At 47.0% G+C, this 12,867-nt stretch overlaps 1 protein-coding gene across 1 annotated transcript in view; it reads left to right on the top strand.

The window, feature by feature from the left end:
* The first annotated feature begins 11,052 nt into the window (after positions 1–11,052).
* The window catches only part of BDKRB1 (bradykinin receptor B1), a 10,287-nt gene continuing 8,472 nt past the window's right edge, over positions 11,053–12,867 (top strand). Inside the window, exon 1 of the mRNA XM_017528179.2 lies at positions 11,053–12,131. The gene's annotated coding sequence lies outside the window, so the exon portion shown is untranslated. The remainder of the gene's footprint in view (positions 12,132–12,867) is intronic.

The raw sequence follows: 12,867 nt of genomic DNA, 5'->3' as shown, positions 1-12,867 counted from the left end.
CTGGGACACTGCCTTGCACACTCAGAAGCCTTTGGGGAGGGGTGCTATTTATTTCTGCTCAGCCCATTAACAGGCTTCTGGCATGGAGTTCAGTGGTCTCCAAGCTTTAGTGATTGTATATTCCTATAGGGAAAAAAACTTGATTATGTATACCCAATATGTCTACTTATTAATATGCATGAAGATGTACATTCTAAAATATAATCAACCAGTAGAAATTTAAGAAAGAAGATATAAAAAATGTTAACAGTGCTTGAATATTTCCTTCCATCTCACACTTCTGCAGGAGTAACTCATTAGCAAGTTCCCACCAGGTGCTTGTGAGACCTTCACGAGGTCCTAGAATCACAGGTGCAGCGGCGACTCAGTCATTTATTCATGCAATATAGACTTAGTGAGTGCCTACCGCTTGACTTTCCCTTCAAATCAGGAGTATCCTCTACAATATCCTGATGAAAAGCCACTTTTTTCATACTCTCAGTGATGGGGAACTCATTATCCATTCCATTTGGGGATCCCTTCATTATTCATGTATTCATTCCTTCACTCATTCAGTAAACAAAGCTTGCCTAGTCTGTCTCCATAAATGTCCCTCCTCCATCCATGCATTGATCCATCCATCCATGCCAGAAACCTGGGGCTCATGGTTCAATGCACCTTCTCCTTCATCCCTTCCATCTAATGGGTCAGCATCTCTTTTTTTTTTTTTTTTTTTTTTTTTTTTAAGTTCAGGGGAACATGTGCAGGTTTTTGGGTCATGGGGGTTTGTTGTGCAGATTATTTCATCACCCAGGCAGTAAGCCTAGTACTCATTAGTTATGTTTCCCTATCCTCTCCCTCCTCCAACCCCCACACCTTCCACTAGGCCTCAGTGTCTGTTGTTCCCTTCTTTGTGTTCATGAATTGTCATCATTTAGCTCCCACTTATAAATGAGAACATGCGGTATTTGGTTTTCTGTTCCTGGGTGAGTTTGCTAATAAGAATGGCCTCCAGCTCCATCCATGTTTCCATAGAGGACACGATCTCATTCTTTTTTGTGGCTGCATAATATTCCATGGTTGTATATGTACCACATTTTCTTTATCCAATCTACCTTTGATGGGCATTTAGATTAAAACCATGCCTTTGCTATTACAATTAGTGTTGCAATGAACATTCATGTGCATGTGTATTTATGATAGAATGATTTATATTTATTTGGGTATATGCTCAGTAATAGGATCAGCACCTCTTTTAGATTCTACTAAGTGTCTCCTAGATCTATGTTTTTCTATGTCCAACCATCGTCTCTCATGGGTGCCTCCAATACTAATCACTATCATCTTACAATTCTTATTCTCCACTCTGCAGCCAATGTGGTCTTTTAAGAATACAAATACAGCCAGGCGTAGTGGCTCACACCTGTAATCCCAGCACTTTGGGAGGCCGAGGTGGGCAGATCAGAAGGTCAAGAGATTGAGACCATCCTGGCCAATATGCTGAAACTCTGTCTCTACTAAAAATACAAAAATTAGCTGGGCATGGTGGCAGGTGCCTGTAGTCCCAGCTACTCAGGAGGCTGAGGCAGGAGAATTGCTTGAACCCAGGAGAAAGAGATTGCAATGAGCCAAGATCATGCCACTGCACTCCAGCCTGGCGACAGAGCAAGACTCCGTCTCAAAAAAAACAAAAAACAAACAAAAAAAGAATGTAAATACATTCATGGAGAGGCTATAGAGAACTGTGTTCAGGAGCCAAGCCTTTGGGACTAGGCAGACCTGGATTCCACATGTAGTTCTGCCCTGGGCTTTTATTTGCTGTGTAGTCTTGGGTACCTCAGTTATCCTTTCTGAGTCAACATTTCCTCATCTATAAAATGTGTAAAATGGGGATAATAATAGTATCTACTTCATAGCACTGTTAATAGAATTAATGTATGAAAGCAGCCAGCATAGTGCCTGGAACATAGTTGGCACTGAACATGCTAGCTTCCATGATGATGATGATGATGTTGGCAGTGAGCGTGATGGGGGCATCCTCCAAGGGAAACCCTTCAATAGTGTCCCACACCTCTTGGGGTAAGGGTCTATAGCTGTAACATGGCTTGCAAGACCCTTCATGATCTGGCCCCTGTCTGGTCTCTCTCTCTCTCTCTCTCTCTCCTCTCTCTCTCTCTCCCCTCTCTCTCCCTCTCCCCCCTCTCTCTCTCTTTCTCCCCTCTCTCTCTCTCTCTCTGCTCTCTCTCTCTCTCTCTCTCTCTCTGCTCCAGGCTCATTCTCTACTCTCCAGCCATTTGGACGCAAGAGCCTAGACAGATCCCAGAATATATTTCATTCTTCCCCCAGTGCCCATTCTCCCCACCCAGCCTGCATGCCCTCACTAAGTGCCCTTAGCTTGGAGGAAGCTGTCCACAAGTGCCCAAGGGAGCTCACTCATCCAGGGAATTTTGTTCATAGATGCCTGCATTACTCAAAGGAGGCTACAATCCAGGGGAAAGCACATGCCTGGAAACCTGAGCAGGGCTCCTGGCAGGCAAAAAAAGGGGGAGCTGGGGGAGCCTCCCCTCCCCTCGTTCCACCCCAGCCAGGCAACAGGAGCAGCCCCTCAACTACTGACCCTCCCTGGTTCCAGCAAGCTGGCACAATGGGGAGAAGCCCAGGTGGGCTTAGAGGACCAAGCAAGGGACCTAGCTCCCGAGTCTTCCCTGGCCAGAGAGGGGTGAGAACATGATGCAGAGATGCAAACTGGACACCAGATGACCTCATGGGGATGCTGGAGCGGCTGGAGCACAGCCTTAATGACTCAGAGCGGGGGTGTCTCTGTTGTAGACCCCAGCCATGTGCTGCATCATCTCTTTGTTACCCAATTCCTGACCCTCACACAGCTCTGATCCTTCACCAAGAATGCGAGTGGGGAGTAGGGTGAGCAACAGGGGTCACGGTTTGGCAATAGCAATGGCTAAAAGTTTAATTGTCTCACTGTTTGTTCATGAGAGTTTTATTCTGGCTTTAGTTTTTTGTTTTATTTTGTTTTGTTGGCTGAGGTGAAATAGTCCTAGGTCAAAGGGACCAATCGAAATATTTCATGCTCACAACCAGTAGGAGTTTGCACAATAACTGGTTCATGGTATGGAAACTGAGGCCCAGAGAGGGAAGTAACTTGCCAAGGCCATGCAAGCCTTAAGGAGGGTGCTCCGGAAGCCCTCTGTGTTCTTGGGCTGCCCATGCCTTGACAAACCGAGGATTCAAATTCTGTCACAAGAAAAGTCCACAAAATCCCTTCTTGCATGAGGAGCCATGGCTTGGGCTATTTCTGCCACAATAAAAGCTTTGCGTCTGGTAGGCCTTCTGCATGCTTGCTTCCTGCAGATCACCTTCACAGAGGCTGGTGGATGTAATTCACATGCTATAGTTCACCCACTTCAGCTTTTACTTATTAACCAATTCATTCAACCATCACTACTATCTAATTCCAGGACACTTTCATCATCCCCCGAAGAAATCCCGTATTCATTAGCAGTCACGTCCCATTCTTCCCTCCCCATGGCTTGGGGAAACCACTCATTTTTCTGACTCTAGATTTACCTGTTGTGAAAAAAGCCAGACACACATTGTAGGGTCCTGTTTCTGTGGAGCCTACAACACATGCCCTTTGTGTCTGGCTCCTTTTACCACCTTACACTGAGCTAGAATGTTTCATTGTTGGGGGAGAACTTTGGAGACCAGGCCATGGATTCTCTACCATGCCACTTGTGCAATCTTGGCACGCACTTTACTCTTCTCCCCTTCTGCTATCTTTGGCCTTAGTTTCCTCATCTGTCAGATGGAAAGATAATAAGTCATGACTCTAACAGGCTTCTGGCATGTAGATCAGGGGTCTCCAAGGGCTGCCGTATGTCATGTTGGTGCGAAGGCCCCAGCACCAACAGACAGGGGCTTGGAGGCAGGTTCCTGGTTCACGTCTCACCTCTGCCACTTTCCAGCTGTGGGAATTTGAACAAGGTCAGTTAATTTATCTGTCTCTTTTCTCATCTATTAAATGAAGATCCAAGTACTGTGAAGATTCAGTGAGATAAAGATGTTATGAGTTGAACAGAATCCCTCCACCCCAACTCATCTCCACATGGAACTTAAGAATATGACCTGATTTAGGAATAGGGTCTTTGCAGAAGTAGCTAAATTAAGACGAGGTTATACCAGTTGAGCATTTCTAATCCAAAACTCTGAAATCGGAAATGCCCCCGAATCCACAACATGTTGAGCACTGACATGATGCTCAAAGGGCGTGTTAATGGAACATTTTAGATGTTGGATTTCTGAATTAAGGATGATCGGCTGGTATGTGTTCTGCAAATATTACAAAATCCGAAAACACAAACACTTCTGGTCCGAGCACTTGCGGATAAGGGATACCCAACCTGAACTGGGTTAAGGTGACCCCTAAATCCAATAACTGGTGTCCTTATAAGAAGAGGAGAAAAACACACAGAGACACAGAGAGAAGGCCATAAGATGAGGCAGAGGCTGGAGCGATACTTCCACAAGCCAAGAAATGTGAAGGATTGCCCAGAACCACGAGAAGCCAGGCAAAAACAAGGTGTGGCTTCAGAGCCTCCAGGGAAGCCAACTCTGCCAACACCTTGATTTTGGCCTTTTGACCTCCAGAACTTTGAGAGGACAAATGTTCGTTGTTTGGGCCACTTAGATTTGGATACTTTGTACAGCAGCCTGAGCAAATGGATGCAGGTGTTTTAGTCGTTTTGAGCATGTGAGCAAATGATGCAGGTGTTTTAGTCGTTATGAGCATGTGCGCAAATGGATACAGGTGTTTTAGTCATTTTGAGCATGTGAGCAAATGGATGTAGGTGTTTTAATCATTTTGAGCATGTGCGCAAATGGATACAGGTGTTTTAGTCGTTTCGAGCACATGCTCACCATGGAGTTGCCCATTACAGTACCTGCAGGCCCCTTTTCTCAACAATAGGAGAGCACACTGGATGTTTTCCTCATCTCTTTTTAAGGCTAGAGATACTTGTTAGTGCAGCTCTCCTAAGAAACAATAGGAAATGCAATCTTCCTAAATTGTAGAATTTTTTTTTTAATGGAAAATACTGGGGCCTTTCCCATGGTCACACAGCACGTTATGGGCCAGCCCAGGCCCCCGGAGCATGAATCACGGGCCCGTGGTGCGGAGTGTAAATGCCCATCACTGTGGACCTAGGACCTGGGCTCCCCTGATTCTTTCTTCCTTCCCCAGAACGAAATGGCAGGCCAATTCAAGGAGTCTCAGACCAGGATTTAAAAAAAAAAAAAAGGCCACAGGGCCCAGCTCCCAGCTTCCAGACAGCCCAGCCACCAACCCCACCCAGGTGGGAGGCTATTTATAGACCCTGAAAGATGGCCAAAGACAGGGTTCCGAGACTCTCTGGATGCCTCCCTTCATGCTGAGTCACCCTTTGTGGCCCACTCAGCCGGCGAGCAATGAGCGTCTGTTCCCTCTGCTCAGTTCTGGCCAAGACAGAGCACAGTGTGTGTGGCCCCTTCTCACAATGACACTACCATTATCTTATGCAACAGTAAAATGATAAAATCAGGAACAGTGACTGTGGGGTGCCTACCAAAGGCCAGCTGCATCACATTATCCCATGCAATTCCCAAACTCCCCAACGTGCCCCACTTGACAGATCAGCAGACTGTGGCTCCGGAAGGTGGAACTGAAAATGCTCCAGATTCACCTTCTCAGCAGTGACGGAGCTAGGGTGTCAACCCTGCTGAGGCAGCTCCACACCCAACACCTGCCAGCCCAGACTTCCAAATCAGACCTTAAGGACCAGGGACTTGCTTTTACAATTAGATTTGCTCACTGTCTCCCTGACCTCCCAAAGTACAGTAGTCCCCCCTTATCCATGGTTTCAGTTACCTGTGGCCGATACAGGTCTGAAAATATTAAATGGAAAATTACAGAAATAAACAATGAATACATTTTAAATTATGCACGCTTCTGAGTAGTGTGATGAAACCTCACCCCATCCTGCTTTGTCCCACTTGGGACATGAGTTATCCCTTTGTCCAATGTATCCACACTGTATAAGCTACCCACTATTACTATAAAGAAAAAAGCATAGTGTTATAAGGTTCAGTACTATCTGTGTTTTCAGGCATCCACTGAATGGATGGGGTCTTGGAACGTTTTCTCTGTGGCTAAAGGGAAACTGCTGTACAGAGCTTCATGCCTTTCTGTTTAGAGGACCACTGCATCCTGTTCTGTTTCTTCACAGAACTCACAATCACAATTATATACAGGTTTCTGTTAGTCTGTCTCTATTCCAAGTCTGTAGCCAAGACAGTCGAGAATGATAATAGTTCTTCAAGAAAAGGTATGGTTATCTTCAGCAATTTGTTTCCTATACTCAGAGTTCTGCAACTCACAGAAGCAATTTCAGTTTCCCTGGACCCAGAGTTCTGCATCCCCATCATGGGAACCAACATGATTTATATGAAAGATAAAAGCTCACAGCATCAACTTTATAATACAGTAATCCAATTCCATCTCTTTAAAACAACATAAGGAACTACTGGTTTCTAAGGAAAACATCTTATTCCATGCCCCCATTCTTTGCTGTACACATGGATTAACTAGGCATCTAACTTGATCGAAAAATGATGTAAGAGCTTTTCCATATGGCACTTGCTGCCAGATTAAGAGAAAAAGGTCATAAAACTGAGAAAAGATGCATCAACATGTATCTATTCATCTTACTGGGAACATCTATATAGCACGATACTGACATTTCCCACACAGTTATTTGATCCTCACAACAACTCTCAAAAGCAGGCAGGACCAGAGCATTCCAGGACTGCCAGGGCCCCAGTTCTCTCCTGGAAGCCCTGCAGGTGAGCTCCACCTGCTCCCAGCATTTATCTTTAGCATAAATCGTGTTGGTCCCCATGCTAGAGCCACAAAACTTTCAAGTATGGGTAAATGGAGATTGCTTCTGTGAGTCACAAAACTTTCTACACCTGATTTCTCAAAGCACCCTTACTCTGGGCTGAAACTATCATTCAACTCTCTTCTCTGAACCAAACCAATAGCTGCACAGGGCCTGCTGGAGGGTTGGGGATATGGAATATTCACGGATAGAGTGAGTAATTGGGGTATGGGGCTTGAACCCGGGCTTTCTGACTCCAAGTTCCAAGTGAGCCTTCCACAAAGGCTTATGAACATGTGTGTGTTTATAATACACATGCTAGTCCCTCCACCTATGATGGTTTTCTCAGCTTGCTTGCCTTCCAAACTCCTATTCAGCCCTGAAAACCCAGTTTAAATATCCCTCTGCTATGAATCCTTCCCCAATTCTGCATAATGGTCAAAGTTCTCTAGAGAAACATAACCAACAGAAAATAGATAAATATAGATGCATGTGTCATAAGGAATTAGTTCATGTGATTATGGAGGCTGAGAAATTCCACCACCTGCTCTCGGCAAGCTGGAGACCCAGGAGGACCAGTGATGTAGTTCCAGTGGGAGTCTGAAGGCCAGAGGCCCAGGAAGGCCAGTGAGAAGGCAGGATAAGACAGATGTCTCAGCTTGAAAACAGCCAGGCAGAGAGAACGAATTCTCCCTTGCTTCTCCTTTTCATTGTGTTCAGGCCTCCGACAGGTTGGATGCCACCCACCGTGTTAGGGAAGACAACCCGCCTTAGTCTACCAGTTCAAAGAATAACCATTTCAATTAACCTACGAAGGTTCAACACCCTCATGGACACCCCCAGAAACCATTTTTAACCAAATATCTGGGCATGACCCCGTCAGCATGACACATAAATTACCCATCCCACTCCACCTTGAGCAGAACTCATTTTTTTTCAAACCTCACACTCAGACACAGTCTCAGAACTTCATTGCCACTCTGCTTACCACAACATATTGTCACCAGATGTCAGCTTGTCCTTGTCCTCGGCCATCCCAAGAGCTCCTTAAGTGGGCAGGGAGAGAACTGTGGTCATCTCTGCATCCTGGTGCCCAAACAGGGCGTGGTCCCCACAAGGGCTTGGGACATGTTTGTTGACATAAGACAAGCTATTGCTATTCTTTTATATAAATAAATAGAGTTATGAATACACTCAGCAAATATTTGAGCGCCTGCTACATATGAGCCCTGTAGTAGCAGTAGGGAAGATGATCCTAATCAAAAGAGATCAATCCATTGCCTGGTGGAGCAGGTGGCGATAGGGCTGTAAAGAGCAGTGGAGCAGGGCAAGAGGAGGAGAGGTTATTTCAGGGAAGGGCTCTCTGACAAGAGGGGAATGGTGAGGACCAGAAGGACCTGGGGGAGCAAGCATGGGGCTCTCGATGGGATGGCACTCTGTGCAGGGGAACAGACAGTGAAAAAGCCCTGAGGTAGGAGAAGAGGTGGCACATTCAAAACAGAGAGAGGAAAGGCTGGGTGTAGTGGGGAGTGCCTATAATAGCATTTTGGGAGGCCGAGGTGGGAGGATGACTTAAGCCTCCAGGAAATTGAGACCAGCCTGGGTGACACAGTGGGACCCCGTCTCAAAAAACAAAACACACAGCTCGAGGCGGCCAGGGCAGTCAGGCACCATGAGAAGGGTGCTCTAGGAGACAGTGGGGTCTGCGCATGTGCGCTGGGAGACAGTGGGGTCTGCGCATGTGCGGCCTTGCCGACGTCAGATCTTGGGAGTTTTCCTGGGCCTGAGACATAGCAACAGAGGAGTTGGAGAAGAGACGTCACACGGCCTGGCTTCGGCCTTAGGAGACAGAGAAATGCAGCCAACTATCCTGGTACAAGTCCCTTCTGAGCGCGTGTGCGCTCCTGGGATTCTCGAGGCTTCCTAAGGAGGAGGGTCTGGTGAGCCCGTGAGCCCTTGCTCTGCCCCAGGCAAGAAGGCCTTCAACTCCCAAAGCAGGGCCACACAAGGGCGGGGAGTTTCATATGGATTTTTTTAACTTTCTTGGCCCATGGAACCCCTGGCCCAGTGGAGCTTTTTCTGCTAAGTGGGCACCTTCTGACCCCAGAGCCAGCACCCAGGCCCCCTCACTTCTGGGCTGGCTGCCAGGCCATCGACTCAGGCCAGGGCAGCCCCTGGAGCTGCCTGAATGCCTAGGACGTGCTCAGGTCCGCACTGTTATCCTGTAGGTCCCCAAGTGTTTGTGCTTTGCTAAACATACATTTAGGATTTTCTGCTTATCCCCCTTATGCTTTGACACCCTCTGCTCACCCCATCCATTCCCCACTTCCCATGTGCCAGACACGCATGCTCTTCTAGGGTGGCATTCGCCTGACACCAGGTGGGTGCTCCATACGTGTTTGCAGAATACAGGGGAAAGCACTCAGACCCCCTGCTTAGAGAAGAGCAGAGGATTACACCAGGACTTGAGTGATGAATGAGCACTGAGTGGGAAGGTCATTTTCAGCAAATGCTCACAGGCAGGATGCATTCAGAGCCCATTAATCACTCACTCAGCATGGAAGGTGGAGGTGGCTCTGGGTGTTACCGCAAGACTACGGGGTAGCTCATAAATTCCAAGAGGTTGGGCCATTGTCCTGTGATGTGACAAATCCAGGTGTTTCCAGAATATTAATCCAGCAGAAGAATAGACTGAAGGAAAGAAATCAGAAAGCTAGGAGATTGGTTTAGAGTCCTTGGTTGCAGACTTGAACGTATGTTGCATGAGTTTCTAAACGCAGTGATGAGAAGAAAGGTGTGATGGCCAACAGCCTTGGTCAGAGGTGAAAGGACATGAGCTGGAGCACTGTGAGGATGTTGCCCTTCATACTGGTAAGAACTCTGCCCAGCCGTGGCTTTCTTTCCTTCGTCTACAACTGGGAGAACACTGGAGACATCAGATGTTGTATAAGGACTAAGAATGAACCTTGGAGATGCTTAGCATCTGGATGCTATTTGTAGAGGTGTGCTAGGTGACATGTACTAGAATCTTGCATTTTGAAGAACCTGCTAGATATGACTAGAAAAGTAAAGGAGAAAATAACTCCAGCACTGAGCGACTAGAGAACTGGAAAGGGGCCCTTGATATCACAGTGGGCACTGGGGACTACATGTCCCCGGGGCCTCAAACCCCAGACTCACCGTCCCTTGAATACACATCCAGTATGGTCCAAGCGCAGGCATACTACAGGGAGTCCACCCTGCCCAGAGTGCCCCCTCACTGGTATTGAGGACACCCCAGGGAAGGTTGGCCTGTCTGCCTCATGGATATTAAGGACATCCCAAGGAAGGTTGGCCTGTCCTCTATTTCCAGAGGCAGCCCGTTATCCTCCATGGCCACCTCTTCACCCAAGTACCCAAGGACTTCATCAAGCACACCACACCTCAGACTCCAAGGTTTAACCAAACCTTATGAAGGCTGTGGGAATTACAAACGAAACTCAATTCAGAAAAGGCAAGTGAAGCCTCAGCAGAGGGTCCTCAGTGCTTTCCCCCTTCTTAGTCCCCTGCTGTCTTCTGCCATGTTATAGGGACTGCTTTTCTTTTACAGGGGGTCCCCTCCCCCTGCCCTTGGCCCCAGAGACAGTAGGAGACCCTCTGCTCCCCTGAGCCCAGGCCTGCCTCCCACTTCCCATCAGGTTGAGCCACAAGAGGAAACATGGGTCTTAAAGAACTTTCCATTCCACCCGCCACCACCTTGGCAAGGCGGCCAGACACATCTCCGAAGTCTGGCTCACTCGGGCCAGCTCTCTTCACGGCCTGTCTTCCAGCGAGAGGCAAAGCAGAGATCAGACCTGCACATGCTCTTCCTGGTGGAACTGGCCTTATAGGCACTCCTGGGTGAATAAACAGGGAGACATCTCCTAAGAACAAATGCTTCTCAGAAACAGTTCAGTCTAAACTCATGCTGAAGGGAGAATAAGCCAGCCACAGGCTGGAGAGACCCCCACCTACATTACTAAGTAACAGGAAAGGCTAAGATTTGGAGCCTTCCTCTGGTTCAGATCTATTCCCAGAATGATGGAAGATGCTTACCTATTAACAATGTTTTTATATTCAAAATCCCACCCAGGAGGTCTCTCCTGATAGGAAGGAACCATCCTCTAAGGCAATTCCAGCATCTCCCCTGAAATGTACATCCACTACTGAGCCTTGGATTACTGTTGCTTCCCGCTGCTTCCACAATTTTAAGGTCTTCAGCAACAGGAGAAAACAGCAGGAAAATCTAAAGTGCAATTGACTGCCTCTGAGATGTCACTAGCAGAAAAAGGGAACGCAAAGAAAAGGCAAGATTTGAAAGACAGAGGTGACACCTTCCGTTCCAAACATCTGGGGGATCACCTTTTCGGAAGTCAGACTCGAAGCCCTGCGTTCTGGCGTGAGTGAGTTCTTCTACATGTAGGGGTGCTCCTGGAAAGATCTTACTTTTTAAGATGGCAGGTAAGGGGCCTTCAGTTGGAGAATCTTGCCAGCTGTTTCTCAAAGCCAAAAATATCTTACTGTCTGAAACATGTGGTCCTGAGTAGTTCAAGTTGACCCATGTAGATTTATATTTGCAGAGCCGCCAAGGAAGATTAGGAAAAAATGTGTCCGATCTTACTCAACTCTGAACATTGCATGAGTCAGACATTTTCCTAGCTCTCTGTTTGTGTAATAGGTTCATGCTTATGGATTCTTGGCGATGTATCTTTCGCGAACAAAATTCAAAAGAGACCATTCAAAGGGCCTCCCACGAAAGCTGCTGCAGAGCCCAGACATTCAGGAGCCAAGAGTGAAGGGAGCAATAGCCATCTCTCAATGTTCACCGAGACTTTGCGAGCCTTGGGGCAAGTTGGCGATGCCAAAACATGTCTTAGGGCACGTTTATCAACATACAGGTCTTGAGTGGGATCGGGAGCCTCCACAGATGTTACCGAAGTAAAGGGGGAGGCGGTAGCTGAATAATCTCTTATCATCCCTAAAGTGCAAAGTGAAATGAGAATGGAGTTCTTCCAAATCCACTTGGAGTGAGTCCTGAAAGACTCACTTTTACAGCAATCCCCACAATGACATCATCAAGGCAGAGGTTATATAATTTAAAGCCACGTTTCCACAGAGCTTCCCAGAAGAGAAAACACCTCCGAAGGCAGCTCTCACCATCAGAAAACCCACCTAAAGTTGTGAACACCTTCATTTGCTGCCTGAGTAAGTAAATGACCACCTTTTTTTTTTTTATGAGAGTACAATATAAGAGGAAATCTGTGTCTCTTAGAAAAACAAAAAACTTCCTTTTGCCCATAGTCCCAGCTACTCAGGAGGCTGAGGCAGGAGAATTGCTTGAACTCGGGAGGCAGAGGTTGCAGTGAGCCAAGATCGCGCCATAACACTCCAGCCTGGTGACAGAGTGAGACTCCGTCTCAAAACAAACAAAACAAAACAAAACTTCCTTTTATTCCTACCTATTAGCAAAATTTTCTGCTTCTGTGAGGGAACTTTTAAAAAATAATTCTAAATCAATTTAAGAGACTTTTATTTCATGCCTAGTTTGGGTCTTAATTGCTTTTCCAGAACAGGAGGAGGCGGGACAGGTTTTAGAACTGTTGGGAGGCTTCCAGTAGCTCCTCCTATCAAGATCAAGTGAAACTTGTCAGGGCTGAATGCAGCCACCGAAGCTCGCCTGGACTCTGACCAGTTACAGCCTGCAAATTCCAATATATAAAAATTAAATGCCGGGCGCGGTGGCTCAAGCCTGTAATCCCAGCACTGTGGGAGGCCGAGGCGGGTGGATCACAAGGTCAAGAGATCGAGACCATCCTGGTCAACATGGTGAAACCAAGTCTCTACTAAAAATACAAAAAATTAGCTGGGCGTGGTGGCGCGTGCCTGTAATCCCAGCGACTCAGGAGGCTGGGGCAGGAGAATTGCCTGAACCCGGGAGGCG

The sequence above is a fragment of the Cebus imitator genome, unplaced genomic scaffold (genome assembly GCF_001604975.1).
Source record: "Cebus imitator isolate Cc_AM_T3 unplaced genomic scaffold, Cebus_imitator-1.0 Scaffold52, whole genome shotgun sequence".
Taxonomy (NCBI): Eukaryota; Metazoa; Chordata; class Mammalia; order Primates; family Cebidae; genus Cebus; species Cebus imitator.
The sequence above is the reverse complement of the archived record's forward strand: the minus strand, read 5'-3'. Positions and strand labels throughout refer to the sequence as shown.